General features: G+C 37.3%; 1 long non-coding RNA gene across 1 annotated transcript in view; it reads right to left on the minus strand.

Annotated features, from left to right (window-relative positions):
* Positions 1 to 274: 274 nt before the first annotated feature.
* Positions 275 to 22,081, minus strand: part of LOC125150608 (uncharacterized) — an 83,435-nt gene continuing 61,628 nt past the window's right edge. The window contains exons 4-6 of the long non-coding RNA XR_007146403.1: positions 21,373 to 21,462; positions 18,420 to 18,497; positions 275 to 470 (exon numbers count right to left, since the gene is read on the minus strand). This is a non-coding gene — a long non-coding RNA (uncharacterized LOC125150608). The remainder of the gene's footprint in view (positions 471 to 18,419; positions 18,498 to 21,372; positions 21,463 to 22,081) is intronic.

Here is a 22,081-nt window from a genome sequence, read left to right on the forward strand (position 1 = left end):
AAGCAGAAGACTATCGTCACAGCTTGAAGACAGGCAGAGAAAGAATTCTTTCTTACTCAACTTTCTATTCAGGCTTTCAACAAATTAGTAAGGTCCACCCTTGGCATATAGTAAGTACTCAGTAAATGTTAGTAAAATGCCTCTCTGGCAGAGAGTAAAAATCCAGAAAATATTCCATCCTTACTCCTTGGAAGTAGAGAATGAACACGGCAACAATAAATTTTAAAACTACTCCCTTACAGACATCTTGAAGAGAATGATAACCAGATTTTTAATTTTTTTGACTATGGAACAAGAATAGCAGGTTTCATCTTAAAGCAGCACATGATACTTGGTTTAGAGACATAGAATTCCAGGCTGTAAGTATCAGTAGATGTTGAAACAGACTGAGAAGGTGGTGGAGTCTCCTGTTTTTGGAGGTCTTGAAGAAATCACATCATGTGTCTGGAATAGCTTGGGTCTGGTTTTTCCTAAAGGTAAGAAAAAGAGGGAAATTACAACCTCCCCCCATGTTTCCCTCTGTTAATTTCATCTCTTCAGTTTTCAGAGATTATAAGCAAAAATATTAGAATTCCATTTTCCTAGCCAATATTTTCTTTCTCTGTGGGATTAATATTTTTTGAAATAAGTCAGGAAATGTCTTTTTTTTTTTTTAATCAGAGGGTTACCCTGCCTACCACCATGAATAGAGCAAACAACACTTCAGGTTATTGTCCCAGTGCTTGCCATCACAGACACCTCCTACAGGTGCTGCTTTCTCTGTAACACAGTGGTTCTTCAGGGACTTTGTATTTGTTTTGTGTTGTTGCAAACCACTGTCCGGATCTCTATTCTGAGATGTCTGCAAATGCCCTTATGTCATGTGTACTTTGATGTGCTATACTGATGCAATTTAAAGATTTTTTTTTAATCATAAAATAGGATTGTTGCAAGGATGTTAAAACAGGCTTTCAAATTAGAAGGGGCTCCCACTAGCAAATATGGAATAATTTGAACATCAAAGTAAATAATGACTCTAACAAATTATAAACCGCTGAATAAAATAAGAAATCATAAATCTATAATTAACTTACAATCCTAATCCTTAAAACAACTTTTTAAGATATTAGTATTCCCAGGGGCACCTGGGTGGCTCAGTTGGTTAATGTTCCAACTTTGGCTCAGGTTATGATCTTGTGGTTCATGAGATCTAGCCCCACATCGGGATCCTCACTAAAGTGTGGAGCCCGCTTGGATTCTCTCTCTTGCCCTCTCTGTCTGCCCCTACCCCACTTGCCCATGTGTGCTCTCTAACTCTCAAAATAAGTAAATAAAAACTTTTAAAAAAAGATATTAGTATGTGTGGTAACTGAGCTCAGAACATTGAAGTTATTTTTCCAAGCTCAAACAGTTGCCAAGTGATAGTCTTTTTTTTTTCCTTCTGTTTTTTAGAAACATTTCAAACTTACAGGAAAATTGTAAGTATGGTGCATAATTATAAGTACAAAATACTCTTTTCTTCCTGAACTATTGAGAACTGTTGACCTATGTCCCATCACAGTCAAATGCTTTAAAACAGGGACATTTTCACACAAAACCACAATACAACCATCAGTATCAGTGGCCCCATTAGGCAAGTAGAAAGAAGCACCTGCGCATAATAGACATTCAGTTAATATTTACAAATTTCACCTGAACAAAAGATATGTAAAATGTAAAAATATCCATTCCCAAGCTTAGGTATAATGAGTGAATATCTTAAGAACAATGATTTTTACAAAACATCTTGTAAAGACTTGTTCACTCATTTATGGGAATATATATAAATAGGAAACATATGCAGTAAATCTGCATATAGATATTTCTTTTTTCTTTTTCTTTTTTTTATGTTGAGACAGCACAGGCACACACACAAGCAGAGGAGAGACAGTGAAAGAGGGAGAGAGAGAATCCCAAGCAGGTTCCATGTGCAGCACAGAGCTCAACTTGGGGCTTGATCTCATGACTGTGAGATCATGACCTGAGCTGAAATCAAGAATCCTACACTTAACTGACTGAGCCACCCAGGAACTCCTGCATATAAATATTTCATTCATTAAACCTCCAAATTAATGTCTAATTTCACAAATATAAAGATGCAGAAGTAAAGATATGACAATAATGAAAGATACTGCCATTTATCTTATGGACTATTATACACATATAGATACACATATAATATCATCTAAATACAAGCAATTATAAATTGTGACTATATTTTTGTCTAAAATAAATAGAGGGTAAAATACCTTAACATTCCTGGACATTTAACAGATCTATCCACATTTATAAATTGACCAACATCTTACATTTCTTAAGGTACCAACATTTTCATTTTGTCTGTCTGGGTTTTATTGTTGTCAAATGTATGAAGATGTTTTGTAATAATAAGTGAAGACTTCAATCTATAGAAAACAGTAAACCATTAAAAAATTTCCACCCAATTGTACAACTGCCAATTAAACTTTGGTAATATTTCAGAGAGGCAGAAACAGTTACATAATTCCATGCTCATGAAAATTCCTACTGGGCATGAGCAAAAGCAATTTTTCAGGCACTTATAACCTCATTATTCTTTAATATTTAAATTTATATTCAGTGAATTTTCTGCATCCAAGTGTCAGCTTCATTCATGTCAATATGCTGGATGCTACCTCATTTCAAACAGAACGGGGTTCCTGACCGATATTCAACAAAATCCTCTACAGCATTTGTCTGATTACTTGTTTCTTAACACAGCTTAAAAAAAAAAAAAAAACCTACCTTAGTTTCCATTCTTAGACATCACACATTCTGAATTCCCACAAAACCCAAAGTACACATGCACATACCACACAGAGTGAAGGGAAGGAGGGAGAGGAGGTGGGAGTGAGAAAGTCAGAATTGTGATGCCCAAAGGGTGGCTGAGAATGGAAAGCCATAAACAACTTTATAGTGAGAAACAAAGATCCCACCCTAGATCGTTTCTCAGAGGATCCTCAAAATACACCATGTGGAAAGTCATATATGGAGTCAATTTCAAACCTTGGAACAGGTCGGAGAATAGATGACAAACATGAAAGGAAGGAGAAATGTACCGGAAAACAAAGAAAAATCCTGCAAGCGCAATTAATTTACTAGGAGAGATGAACAAAAAAGTCAGCACAATCCGTAAAACAAATCTTCAGAAATAAATTCTAAGTCAAAATCAGAAGAAACCTATATAAATTCCTCTGATCTAAGAAGTGTGGATTGCACCTTAAAAGTCGCAAACCTCTCTTAAATACCTATTTATGTATGTGTGTTTTAATTCCTCCATTATTTCCAACAATTTTCATTATTTGGGGGCAGACTGGTCTAGAACAGTATTGTCCTTAAATATAATTTAAGCTGCATTTATAATTTTTTAAAGTTTTTTTTAAATGTTTATTTCGGGAGAGAAAGCACAAATAGGGGAGGGGCTGAGAGAGGGGGACTCAGGATCCAAAGCGTGCTCTGTGCCAACAGCAGTGAGCCCAATGAGGGACTCAAACCCATGAACCGCAAGACCATGTCCCGAGCTAAAAGTTGGTTGCTCCACTGACTGAGCTACCCAGGTGCCCCTGCATGTATAATTTTAAATATCTATTAGATACATTTGAAAGAAAGCAAAAGAAACTAGTGACATCAATTTTAATAATGTATTTTATTTAACCCAATATATCCAAAATAATACCATTTCAGCATATAACATAAAATTGAGATATCTTATATTTTTTTATCATTATTACTATCACTTCAAAATCCAGTATGTGTTATAAACTTAGAGTCAGCACATCTCAATTTCACAGTAGTCCTATTGGCCAAAAAAGATCATATGGATTTTTGATGTCAAGGGCCTGCTTTTTTTAAAGACTATTTTTTCAAGCAGTTTTAGGTTTACAACAAAACTGAGAGGAAGGTACAGCGATTTCTCATTAACTCTGCCCCCACACATGCATAGCCTCCTCATTATCAACATTACTCAACAAAATAGTATAATTTTTCACCAAAGATAGCCCTATATCGATACATCATAGTCACTCAAAGTCCATGGCTAACCTTAGGGTTCATTCTTGGCATTGTACATTCCACAAGTATAAACCAAAGTATAATGACACATATCCACCATTATAATATCATACAGAGTATTTTCACTACCCTAAAAATCCTCTGTGCTCTGCAAATTCATCTCCCTCCACCCCCAAACTCCTGCCAACACTAATGTTTTTACTGTCTTCATAGCTTTGCCTTTCCTAAAATGTCCTAGTTGGAATTATTGTGTGTAGTCTCTTCAGGTTGACTTCTTTCACTTAATAATTTGTATTTAAGTTTCCTCCACGTCTTTTCATGGCTTACTAACTCATTTCTTTTCAGCACTGAATACTATCCCGTTGTCTGGATATATCAGTTTATTTCCGCATTCAATTACTGGAGGACATCTTGGCTGCTTCTAAGATTTGTCAATTATGAATAAAGCTGCCATAAACGCTTGCACGCAGATTTTTGTGTAGACGCAAGTTTTCAACTCCTTTGGGCAAACACCAAGAAAAACAATTGCTGGATCATATAGTAAGAATATGTCTTCTTTTTCTAAGAAACGGTCCAACTGTCTTCCCAAGAGGCTGTTCCCTTTTGTATTTCTACCAGCAATAAATGAGAGTTCCTGTTGCTGTACATCCTCATCAGCATTTCGTGTCAGTGTTCTTAATTTTGGCCATCTTAATAGGTATCTAGTGGTATCTCATTGTTGTCTTAATTTCCATTTCTCTTAAGTATATGACGTTGAGCACCTTTTCATGTACTTATTTGCCATCTGTGTCTCTTTCTTGATGAGGTGTCTGTTAAGGTGTCTTGGGCCAATTTTTAAATCAGGTTGTTTATTTTCTTACCACTGAGTTTTAAAAGCTCTTTGTATATTTTGGGTAACAGTCTTTTATCAGATGTGTCTTTTGCAAATATTTTTCCCAAAAACTATTTTGCAAATAATTTGTCTTCTGTGTCTCTTAATATTGTCTTTTGCAGAGCAGAAGTTTGTGATGTTAGTAAAGCCCAGCTTGTTAACTGTTTCTTTCATGGATCACATCTTCAGTGTTACATCTAAAAAGGCATCACCATACCCACATTACCTAGATTTTCTTCTATGTTATCTACTAGGAGTTTTATAGTTTTGCAGGTTTAATCCTTTATAAAGTGGTAGAATTAATTATGATTACCAATCAAGTATGCACATGTCTCTACCAAGAAAGACATATAACCAAATAGGAGTTTATTTCATTACCTTTTTTCAGAATTTAGACATCAATTTTTTTCTTCACTGTTCTCATCTAAACATGATGCAAGGATTGATGTATAAATGATTAAGTGAGTGAATGAAGGAATATCAGAAATATTAATTTTTTCACAATAGGCCAAGATTTTCTGTTTCATAGCTCTTCACGCAGTAGCCTGGAGTTTGGTGCATTATTTGCAATTATCTCGTTTCCAGTCATTGAGACATCGTCCTTTTTTTTCCTTTTTCTATGATTATAGTTGCTAACCTACATGGTCATACTCTAAGGTTTTATTTTCTTGCTGTAATCTATTGTAAATCTCTTTCTCTCTCTTTTCCTCTCATTTTTTCTCTGACCCTACTGTAATCACCCCACCAGTGTAAACACTTAAGTAAATTGGATTCCCAGTATGGCAAACAATCTATTTTTTAATAAAGTGGTATAATAAAATTTTACTATTATAATTTATTATTTTTAATTTATCCTAGAAGTTAAATTAAGCCATTTTGATAAATAGATCCATGGGAAAGTTTCAAGACAAATCCATCTTATAGCAAATGCCAATTTTTAATAAACTGGAGTAATAAGCCCGTGAAGAAGAACCAATCAAGTAGCAGAAATTCAGTATATAATGCAAATTTAGGCACTTGTACAAATAGTAATGTACATTATAATATTTTAATTTTGTATTTTGAAAGAAACAATGATTATTATAGGTAAAAGAATCTACATTTTCTAGGTATCTACCTATGATGTAGGTACCATAATACTATAGCATTAACTTATATAGAACTTAAAATCTATAAGATAGGGCCCCTATTATTTTGTAGGTATGTTCAAGCCACATTAAACATGTTATCTTTAAAATTCATTTAGCAAGGTCCTTAGACCACAACTCAACGCTAAATGTTTTGGAAGCCTCAGAAAATTACTATTTAAAAGTTAGTTGTGGTGGAGGGGAGGGCACGTGGGTGGCTCAGTCAGTTAAGCATCTGACTCTTGATTTTGACCCAGGTCATGATCTCATGGGCTCATGAGTTTGAGCCCACATTGAGCTCTGCACTGAAAGCTCAGAGCATACTTGGGATTCATTCTCTCTCTCTCCCTCTCCCTCTCTCTCTCTCTCTCTCTCTCTCAATAAATAAATAAATAAACAAACAAACAAACAAACAAAGTCACTGGGGTTATCTATACATCAACATAGAAGAGACCTCAACTCTTCTTTGTGGAAGGAAACAGAAACCCTTTGTTGTAGTTATGGCATGGGGGAGAACCTCTTGAATGAGCCATAATTCTGCAAATGTAAAACCATCACACACATATTTTCTTTAGGGAAAAATATAAAATATGCACTGCCATGAATTCTATTTGGCAATGTAAATTGCCCTGCATAAACTGTGTTTCTGCAAGCTGTATTCCTGGATGGTGTGTAGATTAAAAAAATACTATTGCTCATTGGAATTGTATATGTTCTTAAGTAGCTCAAATAGGAAGTATGAAGCTGAAATAGAAAGAACTATGGAAAAAGCATACAGATATGGCTTTGCCCTCAAGCTACTATTCATTGACTTAAAAAAAGTATTTGATCAGAGTCAACCTGATGTTGATGATGATGATGTTGATAGAACTGATGTTCTATACATGATGTCATTTAGAGGGAATAATCCAAATGCACTAATATTGTTATTTTATTCAGGCCATTAAGTAAGACTACATCCATTTTGGTTAAGACAGACTTTCTTCAATGTGATTGGATATTGGGGTGGCTGGGTGGTTCAGTCGGTTAAGCAACTGACTCTTGATTTCAGCTCAGGTCATGATCTCACGGTTCATGGGGATCAAGCCCCATGTCATGCTCTGCACAGTGCAGAGCCTCCTTGGAATTCTCTCTCATTCTCTCTCTCTCTCTCTGCCCCTACCCTGCTCATGTGCGCTTGCTCTCTCTCTCTCTCTCTCTCTCCTTCTCAAAATAAATAAATAAGCTTTAAAAATGTGATTTTATATTACTATTGTCAGTCAACCTGGGAAGAGGAAAATTCTAGAGACAAAAAATGGAGATTGGATTGGGAAACACCTCAGGCTGGGATGAGAATGAAGTATTTTCATCTCTCTGGGCCTTGGCGTACCTGGTTCTTGGACACAGAACAGCCACTCTCAAGGACATTCTCTTTGGACAGGGTAAACTGACCCTTACTACCTACCTGGGAGCCAGTCAACTTATAAGCATCAAAATGCTCATCAGACCTTCCTTGAAAATTCTCCTGTGAACTGCAAGAGTAGCTATGTTCAAGAATACTTTTAAATTCATACTATCATGGCTTCCTTCCACCAGATCCAAAACTTTGTTAAAAATTGTAGCATGACCTTGCTCTGTGGATGTTGATTTTATGCTTGGAACATGGTCCCAAAGGGACTAGTCCCTCACAGAGCACCTCTCAGAGCAGCCGCCAGCAGTGTTTTGTGTGTTGAATAGCACTTTCGAGAGCGTGTGCAGGAGCAGAGGCACTCCACCATGCTAATAGGTCTTACTTCAAATTTGTTTCCTTCTCTGAGGGTACTCAAGCCTGCCCAGCAAGACCAGAACATTTCCTTAAAGACTGGCACTGCCTCTCCCCTCGGAGACTATTTCACATCTTTTCTCTCCGCAAACCCTCCAAAACCCCTCTTCCTCCCTGCTCACTCTTAAATAATAACCTTCCCTTGTACTCCACTGAGATAATAGAATAATCAGATGGAATTGTCTTCAGTTTCCCCCAAAATGAACGTGCAGTCACTGCTTTCTCTTCCCCTACCATGAAAGACCAATCCTTATCTATCAAATGCCAGCAGAGCACCTGTGTTCTATAGACATCCTCTCTTGGCTTCTCAAAGATTTCACTGTGGCAAAGATTCCCCCTCTCTCCAAGACCATCAATTATTCTTCTCCAAGGATTATTAATATTGAAAAGTATACAGGTTCTGGATCTGCCATTTGGAAAAAATAAACAAACAAACAAAAAAGTTTTTTTCTGGACCTTTCATGTTCTGCCAAAGAGTGTCTCCTTTCTTTATTCAATAGCCAAATGTCTGGAAATACATATCTATATCCATTTTTTCAGGTCCTATCTTATCTTCACCTCACTTCAACTGGGTTTTCACTCTTTACATCAATGACTCAATGAACTAGCTCCTCTTGTCAGTGATCTCCATGCTGCCAAATTTTGTAATCCCTTCTCTGTCTCCTCTCGCTGCACTTCTTAGCCGTACATTCAAACACTCTTACCTTTTTAAAAGTCTTTTTTTGTCTTGAGTCCAGAACATCATACATTATTCCATTTTCCCCCAGCTTCATTAATTCTCTTTCTCAATATTCTTTACTTTCTTCTCTTCTTTAGCTGACTTCTAAATGTTAGCGTACTCTAGGGATTGATCCTATAACCTCTTCTTTTATCTCCCATTCATATTCCCCAATAATTCATCCACATCCATTGCTTTAAATACTATATATATTTTCATACCTCTCAAATTTAAATCTCCCATCCTCTCTAAACCCTAGATTTCAGGCTGTATATCTAACTACTTGACATCTTCAATAGTAAGACTAGTACCAGCTTATGAAAAACAGAACTCATGCTCTGTATCATACCCACAAGCCACTGCCAGAAAAAAAATTTTTAATGTTTATTTTTGAGAGAGAGAGAGAAAATCTGAAGCAGGCTCCAGACTGTCAGCACAGAGCCCAACGTGGGGCTCAGGCCCACAAACTATGAGATCATCATCTGAGCCAAAGTCAGACGCTTAACCCACTGAGCCACCCAGGTGACCCCTCCTATCTGAACTACAATCATAGCCAAAATATTTTCCCTATTTCCAAACTTGTACTCATATTCTTACACATCCAGCAGCCAGAAGTTTTTTGGTTTTTTTTTAAAAATTTACTTAATTTTTTTTAAGTAAATTAGATCATGTGGTTTATCTTGTTAAAACATATCAATCAGTATCTTCCAGTCATTCTAATTGCCCTTTGATGTCCTGCAGGGACATACATAATCAGGCCCCTGCGCAATTATCAGACTCACCTTGTACTACCTTACCCTTTCTCACTGTTTCAGTTATACTCCCTGTGATTTATAATAAGAAACATATATTTAGTCTTCATCCCTCATTTCTGGCACAAAGCTCCTAGAACCCTTATAAACAATGAGAATGACAGTGTCTTTTGTTATGTTAATGAGGTGTCCTTTGGAAAGTCCCTAGGTCATCTAAGGATTGGGGCTGGCCCTAGAGGAACCAACCACATGATTAGAGGGTTGGACCCTTTAGTCCCACCCACCTGACTTCCCTGGAAAGGGGGAAGGGGCTGGAGACTGAATAAATCACCAACGACCAATGATTTAATCAACACTGCCTATATAACGAAGTCTCCATAAAAAAAAAAAAAAAAAAAGGACAGAGTTCAGAGAATTTCCTCACTGGTGAACACATGGAGATCCGGGAAGAGTTGTGTGCAAGAACAGGGCGTGGAAGCTCCGTGCCCTTTCCCTATACCTTGCCCTATATATCTCTTCACATGTAGGTTGACTCATGTCCTTTGATATCCTTCATTATAAACTAGTAATCTAGTGAGTAAACTGGTTTCCTGAGTTCTATAATCTGTTCTAGCAATTAATGAAACCAAAGGAGGGGGTCATGGGAAGCTCTGATTTATAGCCAGTCAGTCAGAAGCACAGGTAGCAACCTGGCATCTGAAGTGCAAGTTCAGGGTGGGATAGTATCGAGTGTTATGGGACTAAACCCTTACCCTGTGGAATCTGATGCTCTCTCCTGGGTAGATAGTGTCAGAATTGAGTTGAATTGCAAGACACCCAGCTGGTGTTGATGAAGCGCTTGGTGGTGTGGGAAGAAACCCACATGTCAGAATTGATGACCAGAAACATACTCCTCTTCCCTCAGTTGCTCTAACTCCGTGGCTCTTTCTCAAAACTGTCTTTGTAGCTCCTTCAATCTGGAATGTCCTTCCTCTACTTCTGATCTTCACTTAGTAGGCTCCATCTCACCATCTAGGTTTTAGCTCAAATGTCAACTACCTATCATCTCTAATGTTGTTCCTTTATAACAGCTTGCTAGTCAATTTCTACAGGATTTCTCTGCTTTATTTCTTTCAGAGTATCCTTATCTATAATTATTTATCTATTTGGTCTGACTCCCTCACCCCTCACCTGCGACAACTGTAAGTTTCTTTTTTTTTTTAAGTTTATTTACTTCGAGAGAGAGAGAGAGAGAGAGAGAGACAGAGAGAAAGAGAGCATGTGTGCATGGGGAAGGCACAGAGGAGAGAGAATTCCAAGAGACAGCTTTGGCTCTGTGCTGACAGCTGAGTCCAAAGCAGGTCTCAAACTCCCAAACCTGTGGAGATCATGACCTAAGCCAAAATCAAGAGTCAGACACTTAACCAACTGAGCCACCCAGATGCTCCACATAATCTATAAGTTTCACGAACACAAGGACCTTGTCTGTCCTATTCAGCAATAACCCATGTGCTAGAAAAGCTCCTAGCACAAAATAGGTATCAATAAAAATAGTTGTTATATAAATGAATATCTTGGGAGCTTGTCAAAAAAGGACAGAATGAAAAACGTGAATAAATCTGTTCTTAGCCCATGTAAAAGAGAACCTGGTGTCATTTCCAGAAATAATTAGAGCATGCTTTAAGGGGATCTATCATGTCAGCGTTAACTCCACCATCATAACATGGATATGAAAGGAAATGGACCTCATTTTATATTCACAGACAGCGAAAGCCTGGCTATGCCAGTTATATTTGCAACAATTCAGGCAGGTAGATGTTATTATCTCTACTTTAAAATAGCAATATGAGGCCCAGAGAGATATAATAATTTGCCCAAATCCACATAGCAATTAAATGGTAAAGCTGGGATTCCGACCTCTGTGTGTTTGATTTGAAGGTCTATGTCCTTCCTTGTATTCTAGAAATAATAGACTGCTGAGCATAATGGTGAAGCATTTTCTTTTCTGAAAACACTTATTGCTATTCATGAGCCCAAAGGGAGTTAAAAATGTGAATATAGGAGTTGGTCCAGAGGGTTAAGAGGAGGAGGAAAAGAAGAAACTGTGTATATAAAAAATGCAGCTGATGGGTGTCTTTTCAAATACTATGGTGTCTCAATAGGGCCTGTTGAATCACATATACACATAATCAGTGTAATTCCAGGAGCAAGCCCGCTTGGCTCAGCAGTTTTAATATACAGATCAATTTTGCATTACCTCCTTCTGGCTGTGAGTGCTCATAGAGGGAGGTCATAAAACATTTATTGGGCCAAGGATGCAAATTGAGCAAAGAGTGAATCTTCAATCTGTGGACAGGCTCTTGAAAGAGACTTGTCAGATAAGTCTGTGATGAGCATTTGCTCTGCCCTACACCCTATGAAATTTTTATTTTCATTTCCTCTACAGAATTCACCTCTTAGGGGGTAGGAAATTATATACACACACACATATACATATATATATGACTATAGCATAATAAATCTTGTGCCACTTGTATCTTAAAAATAACAATGCATGTGACAAAGACTGTTTGAAAACTAAATTTGGAATATTATGGCAGAATTATGACAGTCTCCAACTATATCCTATGGGTAAAACAGCAATTGGAGACATCAAGAAAAAGCATAGAATAAGTATTTACTTCAACCATGAACTAGGACTCTGGGCCAAAAGTCTATACTGTGGCACAATATACAGATAACCAGTTAGTTAATCACTGGTATAGGGTATTTCAAGGTCTGCATTGGAACCCAGAGAAGTGAAGAGACCAGGATAATTTCCACACTTGCTGTGTTAACTCCCAGGGTGGCATGGCTTGTTGCTGCCAATCTTAATCTATATTAACCATTTCTTCTAACTCAGCTAATGAGAAATGAATGATGTTCACCATAATTGGTCATCGTGGCACAAAAAGGTGAGAAAATGAGCAATACCAAAGAAAACAGGAGGGTGTTTAATAAATTGGGCTGGTCTAGTTCAACCCTCGAGAACCCTGTGAATATATAAGGTTTTACTTCGGGTGCATAATCTGAGGCTTTCTTCCATGAGGTTTCACCTCCGGTTCCAGTTGGAAGCGATTGCATCCTTTCCTAATCTCCCTGAGAATTTAAATCTGTAACATTCTTCAGAACGAACTGGGGCTAACTTGTACCATTGTTTTTCTTTTTAGGATAATACACTGGGTAAAAAAGGGATAGAGTATGTCTTACATTGGTTTTATTTGCCTAATGGCTGGTAAAAGTGCTACAGAGAGCAAAAACTTAATCAACATTTGTTAATGAAGGTGATAATTTGTGTTTATATTTGTCATAAGGACAAACTTACGACAATGGTCATATTGCCATACCTAGACATCTCCTGCCATGCCAGATAAAATGCAGTATAAATTGGAGGAAGAGAAATAGTTGAAAAGAAAAACTGCTAGGTTATACATATGTAAGGTCACCATCAGCCAGGTCATAAGCTTCTTGAGGGCAAGAACAGTCTTCTTTATTCAGTATCCTCAGTAATTACTACAGTGTCTAGTCCACAGCTAGCTAGCTGTTCAATATTTATTTGCCTAATAAATGTCATCCTGCCAGCTCAAATACACACACACACACACACACACACACACACATACAGTATCTTCAGAACATTTACGAGATAGATTTTACATTTAAAGAAGGTACAGTAATCATACAAGATTTTCTATGACCACTAACCCAAATCCCCTTGGGCACTTTAATAGTTTTCTATGTTTTTAAGTTCATCCTGGTTTCACTTCATTCTGCTTTCTCCAAAAATCCAAATGATTTTTATTTTTATCCTATTTGTAAACCTTCCTTAGCCCCTACTGCTCTCCCAGGCACTGTAGTTTTGCCTGAAGTCAGCATTATTCCCATGAAGCCCCAGGGCAGGGGGAGCCACATGAGCAGAGGCCTTTGGTGCTCCCTCCAGCAGCACATATACTAAAATTGGAGCAGAGGCCTTTGCCTGTTCTTTCTCAGCAAAAGGTTTCACTAAAAGAAGACTCAGGTTACCCTAATCTGTCCTCTTACTTTGGAGTTCTAAAAACGCAAAGAACTGCTGTGTGAAAAAACGTTTGTCCCTAATGGCACCCCTTTCAAGTCACTTAATCAGGACACACCTAGAAAATAATGTAATTAATTGTCAACCAAGCAACTCACCACCCCAAATTACCTAGAAAGGATCAGAGCTTAATCCAAAATATAACAGGCAACACTCTCCTATATATCCCCTGTGCTTTTGGCAAAAAAATACCTCCTTAAGAATCACGGAACTAGTGAAATCCAAATAAAGACTGAGTTTAGTTAATAGGAATATACCAATGGTGGTTCCTCAGTTGTGACAGATGTACTATTGTAAGATGTTAACAACAGGGAAAACTGGGCAAAGAGTATGAGAAGTCTATACTGTCTTTTGCAGTTTTTAGGAAATCAAAGTATTAAAAAAAAACTGTAAACATTTTTTTTAACTAAGTCATAGAATACAGAGAGGAACTTTATCAGACAACTAGATCCCTCCCAAAGTTTTCCTAAGAAACAAAGTTCCTATGGGAAAGGTCCAAGCCCTGTTCACAGTTTTCGACCAAAGCTATAACTGAAGGCTTGGCTGAGAAAGGATAGCCATGGTGGTGGACAGATTCAGGAAGACAACACAGCATTCTAAGGGACAGACACTGAGACATGAGGAATGAGATTCATCAGGCCTTGTAGGATCTTGAGTGGAAGCCACGTAAAATTGTACTTGAACTTAAACCAACCCATCTTCCTTTCCTCTCTGCAGACTGTTTATCCCTTTAACAGGACAGAGACATAACACAGAGACAATCCTATTCAAGAGAGCTGAGTAATAAAATTAAATCAACTGCATTGTATCCTGTAAAAGAAACATCTCCAAGAAGAAAAGCTTTTTTAAACAGGTTAAAAGATGAATAATGGTAATCCTAGGGACAGTGGAGAGCAATGGTGAAAACGGATGACCCACACCTCAGAAAGATAGAGTGTGAGGGTGAATCAAAATTACAGATGTGAGAGGGACGCCTGGATGGCTCAATTTGTTTAGCGTCCAACTCTTGATTTCAGCTCAAGTGGTAATCCTGGGGTTATGGGATCCAGCCCCACACTGGGCTCCAGGCTGAGGGTGGAGCCTGCTTAAGAGTATCCCTATCTCTCTACCTCTCTATCTCTCTCTCTATCTATCTATCTATCTATCTATTATCTCCCCCCACTGCCCTCTCCCCTGCTCATGCTCTCTCTCTCTCTCTCTCTCTCTCTCTCTCTCTTTCTCTCTCAAAAATAAACATTAATATTTTTTAATTAAAAAAAAAAAGAATTATAGGTGTGAGAGAAATCCGAGGCAGGCAAACTGGTCCTGGAAGAGTGGGAGTTACAGGGAATGATACGCAGGGCCTGTGCACTGTGCAAAGAACAAAAGAGCATGGCAGCTCCAGAGGACGAGAGTAACCATCAGTCTTGGTGAGAAGCTGCTCAAGTGACCTTACCTGGGATCTTACAGTTTTGTGGGGTCTTGAGGATGTTTGGGTATACTGAAAGTGTTGGAATTTCACCAAAGCATCATTAGTTAGAAGTCATAGCACTTAGGAATGAAACTAATGGGCATGTTTCCTCAACTTCAGATGAAATTTACATTTCAATTTACATTATATAAATATAATGCTCTTTCAATTTACATTATATATCTGGACGAAGCCAGACCATGGCAAACAGCATTGCCTAACAGTCTAAGAGAATCTGAAATCTTTATAGACCTGATGGAGCCCCAGTTGGGCTATAATGGAAGGAGAATGTCGCTAATTATGTCTTTTATTTCTCATTAATTACAGAAATACTTTCAGTCATAGTAACAGTCTATAATAACAGAAGTGTTGGGTCCACTGAGGTTAGGCTGAGCTTTCCATGAATTTGACTTCAGGGATAAAAGAAAGTCCAGACGGACACATAAGTGGTGGAATTTTCCCCCAAGTGAGATGCAGGGAGGATGGCATCCTATTTGAGGATGCCCCATCCAACCATATAAAGGCTAAAACTTGAAATGAAATATTGAATCTAATTTTCCTTTCAGAAGTCAGGACATTACAAATTGTTAAACAATAAAGTACATTTTAAAAGACACTTACATGTTTGTTCTCCTAAATAATCTGAGCTCTGCTATCCTAGGCTAAGACTTAAGCCTTTTCCAAAACGCTGTTCAAATCCACAAATTAGAATCTGCCATCAGGAGAATCTTTTATTCTTCTTTAAGGAAAAAGGAAGGATCAACACTCACCCTATCCCTATGATAAGCCAAAAGTTTTTAAATTATTTTTATTCTGTAATTAACAAAGAAGTACCTTTTAAAAATTTAATACAGAACCATATAAAATAGAGTAAACTTTTTTTTTTATTCTCACTCTCCGGCATTTGCCACTGTTAACACAACTCAGTGGCTATGTTCCCAGGCATTTTTCATGTGAATAAAATCGTAAAAATAAACATGTTTTTACAAAGATGAGATTATACTCTACATTCTACTTTGCAATCTGCTTTGACACTTAAAACTTTCTTCACATACAGAATCTTTCTGACTACACTATGACACAGATAACATTATACCTATTTCAAGAATGGGTAAGCATGCCTCAAGAACATTGTGTATTCTACCCAAGTTCACACAAGCAGTAAATAGGATTCAAGCACAAATCTATTGTTTCTCTAAGGCAAGCTGCATGGAATAGAATTGGTATATGTTTAGATATCTTAACCATCATTGTATAGGTCAGGCATAGACAAACTCTTCCTCCAAATGGGCAGATAGTAAATATTTTGGACTTTGTGGAGCACATAAGGTCTCTTTCATATTCTTCGCATTTTTGAATTTGTTTGTTTGGTTTTTGGTTTACAACCCTCTAAAAATGTAAAAAACCATCTTAACTTAGGAAGCCATGCAAAAACAAGTTCAGATGATGGAGATTGGTCCGAGTGGCTGTAGTTTATTAATCCCTGATACAGTCTCAATTGCACAATTTAACAATATGGGCTTTTAAAATGCCAAAATGTGCTTCTTTGCCACTGAATGTATCTTTCCTTTTGGCCAGACATATACGTTCTTAAAATACAAATCAAGCTTTGGAAAGTTTGAGATCACTGACTCCATCCTTGTACATGCCACTCATCATGACATCATCCATCAAGCAGTAAGTGACAAGGCTTCACACAACCCGTTCAGGTCAAACTGAAATGGAGATTTGGTTTTCCTGAAACGGACACTTTGGGAAAACAAAGAGACAAAAGTATAAATCTCTCAGACAGAAGTATCAGTAGAAGCCTACTTCAAAATGTTTGTATTTTGCTTCCTTTTGTTAGTTGCCAAGAATTTGCCATCATCAGAACTGAATTCTTTATTTTGAGACACTAATGAGCAAGCCACTGAAAGACTGGCTGCCATTTTTTATTACAACAAGGTCTCATTGCTTCATATCGTCAAGACACAACTCCTCCATGCCTCATCCTCCTCCTCTGAGTAGAAGAAGAAATATAATTTGGTGTGACATTTATCTCTGTGAAAAAACAGCAGGGTATATCAGAAAAAAATAGGATCTTTGGAGGCAGACTTAAATTTGAATATCAGTGTCTTTATTTACCATTACGTGATATTTGGCAAGTTACTCAAACTCTCTGGGCCTCAGCAACCTTATCTCTAAACTACAAGGTTGTTAAAAGAATGAAGACTGTAGCTACATATTTAATTTTAATAGAACAATATTATTTTAATTGTTATAAGACAATAATACTGCCAAAAAAATACTGCAGATAAAAATGGCAAAATCATCCTAGAGAAGCAATCCATAGCTGGCCCATGAAACACAAAATCCAGTGTATTCTTTTTTTATCATAAAAACTCATCAGCATAATAGTTTTTATACTTCTATTAAAACTCCCAGGGAGCAAGAGGCAGATTTTAGAGAATTTGTGAGATCATTCTCTACAATCTAGTGTTAAGATATATACTTTTCTCACCTAAAAACAACTAAAAATACAGGATGTCTTTTTAGAAATCTTGTTCTGTTTGTAAATGCACATAATTAGAAAAGTAATACAACTTCTTTTAACTACCTCCAACATATTTTTTTCTCCATCAACCTGAGCAAGAACAAACAATGCTACTAACACAATGTCTGTTCTCTGTTTAATAATGGATTCAGCAAAGGAAGAATACATCCTAAAAGATTAATAAGAAGCAAATATCCAGGACAGTGAAAATACAAACAGCAGAGTGGCTGTTTTGCTTAACCGCCTGTCAGTAAATATTCATGCCTAGCTTTGGTCTTTCTCTGGGCCCATGGTGCTAAACTTGGCCTCCTTCTCAAATTTCTGTCAATAGCCTAAAAGCTATATTCAAACAAACATTCAAATATACATTACTCTAGTTCCTTCAGACAAACTGACACAATGGGTTTCCATTTTAATTAGGGAGGCTTCTAAAATGATTTACATCAGAACTGTCCAAGGCTCAGGAGCAAATGATAAAGATGAGAACTTCCTTACATATTTACATTAATGTATTCTTCATTTGTGAGCAGCATAGTTTGAGGGAATCAAAAGCAAAAAGTCAGAACATAGAATGCTTAAGGTAATAGGAAAATCAGATAAGGGACCCCAAATTATGAAATGAAGATCGATTGTTGTTAATTAGTAATCTCGCAATCCTATCAGATTCATTAAAATTCTCCAGTTGTTAAGCTTTTCCTAAAAGTAAAAAAGAAAAAGAAAGAAAAGAAAGAAACAACAACAACAACAGAGATTATCTTTAATCATAGGTGACATATCTGAGACTCTCGAATACCATCCCTTCCCAGATATTATCTGTTCACTGTGGCTCAGTCCATAACTCTCCTCGTTTCAATCCATTTTCTCAGGTTTCTCAAAGCAATCTTACCAAATAATAGATATCCTCCCTGCCACAACATACCCATTTCAGTGGCTCCCCTATTACCTACAAATTCTTAGCAGGACACCCCTCAACCTGTAATCTGGGTCCACTCTATTTTTTCCACTCCATTCTACCTCTCTTTGTACTTACTGTTATGCTCGCCCTTCCCTGAGAATATGACACACATTCATCCCTGCATGCTTTGTTCATAGCGTTCCTTCGGCAAAGCTGCAAGAACAGAATTAGTAGCATTTCAAGTGACAATAGTGTTTGGCAGGTATTCTCTTCCAAGATATTCAATTTTCATCATTTTTGTATATACGTTGAAGTTTATGCTCAAAGACCAGAAGTAAATATGATCTGCCCTGAAAAATATCAGCACATCCTTCTTTCCACCTAGCAACGCCAACTGGAAGCATAAATAAAAATTTAAAACAATACACTGAATATCTAAATTTACTTAGTACTATACAACAAAGAACCATCTTTTTCTCTATCCCTGTGCCATCCACCTATGCCATTAAATAGAGCAATGTTTAAAATAAAGGACATCCTAGCCATATAATATGTAGGCTTGTGGGATACGTCTTATATACTGGAATTTTATTAGTGTGATGATCTCATGATGATTAGAAATGTTATGCTACATAGTTGTAGCACACAGTTGTAACAAAATCATTCACCTTGCTGATTATTCAGAGTAATGATAGAAATTGCATGTAACCTTAGGTGAAATATCCACATAACGAGGCTTTGTTTAGCAACTCCCAGCCAATATGTGATCTTTCTGTGCTATCACAGAGGCCACACATTTTCTTGTCAACAATTTTCCATTTGTAGATTGAGGTAGCATTTTATGTCATTTTATTAATATCTGCTCCTCCCCACAGAACAGTAGGCTCCATGGGGACAGAGATCATGTGTGTTTTGCTCACCATTGTATGCCTAGCACGTAGCACAGAGCATGGCACTGAGTTAGCACTCAATAAATATGTGTTGAATGAGTGAACAGCATATATACATTGAGAGTCTGCGCAAATGATAATTTATCTAAGTGAATCCAGAGGATGAGCCTAAAGGAAACTTAGGCTTAACAGAGCAATATTCCTAGCATCAGTGCTTCATTTAGAAGTCAATTTTTTAAAAATTAGGTAAGGAAGGGACACCTGGGTGGCTCAGTTTGTTGAGCATCTGACTTTGGCTCAGGTCATGATCTCAAGGTTGGTGAGTTCACGCCTAGCATCAGGCTCTCTGCTGTCAGCACAGAGCCCACTTCAGATCTTCTGTCCCCCTGCCTCTCTCCGCACCTCTCCTACTCACACTTTATCTCTCAAAAATAAGTAAACATTAAATAAATAAGTAAATAAGTAAGTCTCCTTTAATTTCAAGAAGTTTCAAGTCAGGTTTGAAGTTTTAAATATTTTCTAAGATTTTAGAACATAGTAGAACATATATAGAGGAAATATTACTCAAAAAAATAAGATCAAGATAAAAACAAAAAAATATACTTCAGACATAAGGACTTTGACTTCCTTCTGTCAAGCCACTTCAATTTCTCTTTGGAATTAGGTATCATTTATATAAAAACTGATACATACCTTTGTAGAAATGTGTAGGGGGACAATTTTCTAACAACTGCATTAGAGTTCCTCTTAAAGTGGGAACTATCCTCACATGAGAGTTAAAAGCTTGGAATGGACAATGGGTCCTGCCAGTTAAGGTGACTACAGAGTTCAAGGATTAAAAGAGAGAAAGAGACAGAGAGAGAGAGAGAGAGAGAGAGAGAGAGAGAGAGAGAGAGAGAGAACAGCAGTACTCTGCATAAGGTAAACAGAGGAATTTTTTATTGCCGAAGAGGAACAGAAATAAAATTACAGAAAAGAAAGATAAGGGATAGGAGGGGCCATAAAGATGGAGAAAAGCTGGAACTAGATACCAACTAGGACCAATGAAACTCCCCAGGTGTAGCATGCTTAAAGGATTATTTTAAGAACTATGACTTCATTCCACCTCTGGCATGATAGCATATGTCATGCATCAGAGTAATTCTCTCTCTCTCAGATCAACAATAAAAGCAGATTATTTTGAATAAATACAAAAATGAATGAATGAATGAATGAATGAATATTTGAAAGCATAATAAATGATCCAAAGAGGACAGGACTTGAAAGATCAACATCACAGAAAATAAGCTAACTGAGGTGAGACTCAAATTTGCCTCTGTGGGTTTTTTTTTTTTCCTGAGGAATTTACCAATTTGCAGCCCAGGAAAGAGAAGCAGAAAGCAATCTGGAGCTGGAGGCAGTTCCATCAGGCTGGGGAGACAGAAATTAGAATTTGGAGATGCCCAGATTTGCAGGGCCAAGATCACAGAGGAAGGAATGGCACAAAAGTGAGTTAGAAAATTCTATATGCAATCTCCCCACGAGATGTTAGCTGACACCAAAGCTATATATGCAAGTCACCAAGAATACAAGTGGAAAGTAAGTCTGAGAGGTTAAAACAATGAGCAAAAATATCCAAAGTTTTTTGGTACTGAAAGACAGGGTTAGAGCTCAGGGTCTGCCAAGGTGAGGTTCCTTCTGGTAAAGAACCCAGAATTTCAGATGAAACCCTAAAGAGTGTGGTCCATAAAAAATAGGGAAAACTGCCCTATGAAAGGCTGAAACCAAGCCTTTCTCAAGGACAAAAATGTACTAACAATAAAGGAAAATGTTGATAAGTTGGATTATATTAAAATTAAAATGTTCTGTCACTCAAAGGCACCATTAAGAGAATAAAAACCTAAATGTTACATAGGATAAAGATATGTGCAATACAAATACCAATAAAAGACTAGTATTAAAGGTATATATCAAGAACTCCTACATTCAATAAGAAAAAGATTTCTACCAAGCAATAAGAAAAAAAAGATGTTTTTCTATCAAATAGAGTCAATAGAAAAATTGAAAATCATCAAGGATACCAACATATCCAATAAACATATGAAAAGGTATCTATAACATTATTCATCAGAAAAATCTGATTAAAACCATTATGAAGTCCCACTGAATCCACCAGAAGAGCTTATTTTTTTTGTTTTAAATAACAATAATGACCTCACCAAATGCTGACAAGGGTGCGGAGATCTGATATTGTCAGGTTTCTGAGAGTGTGACTTGATAGAAATCCTCTGGAAACTTGTCAGCACCTGCTAAAGTGAACATGCATGCTATGTTCAGTTATATATAATTAGTTATAGTCAATTCCACTCTGAGTATAGGGCCAACAGAAATCAGTTCATATGTGCACCAAAAATATTCACAATAGCTTTCTTGTAATGGTTAAAACTAGAAACAACCCAATAGTATCGTCCTTAAACATGCAGCATTCTACCTACCAATGCCTCAAGGAACCCCATGCTTTGAGTGATTTCCTTGCAATTATCTCTCTTTCAAGTGGGTAGTATCAGCTGGAGCTGGTATTGCCATCCATGTAGGGTGTCTGAGCCCAGACCAGGACTCATATGGGTACTGCTCCCTGTTTCCCCTCTCCTAGGTGCTTTCCAACACTCTACCCCACTCATGGGGTTGACTGGATGTCCCAAGGAGGTCCAGGACTCCTTGTTTGGCATTTTTTTTCTATAAAATCACATGGGATTGAGTCACCAGAATGATGCTAATACAGTAATTTGGGGTGACACAAGACAGACACAGGCTCTGGGCTACTAACAGTCCACTGACAACTTCACCACCTATGTACATCCATGTATCAGCTCTTACTTCAGTGTCACATCTAGTCTATTGCACCTGGCAGTGGTGAGGGTGGCAGCA

Source organism: Prionailurus viverrinus, chromosome D4, assembly GCF_022837055.1.
Source record: "Prionailurus viverrinus isolate Anna chromosome D4, UM_Priviv_1.0, whole genome shotgun sequence".
NCBI lineage: Eukaryota > Metazoa > Chordata > Mammalia > Carnivora > Felidae > Prionailurus > Prionailurus viverrinus.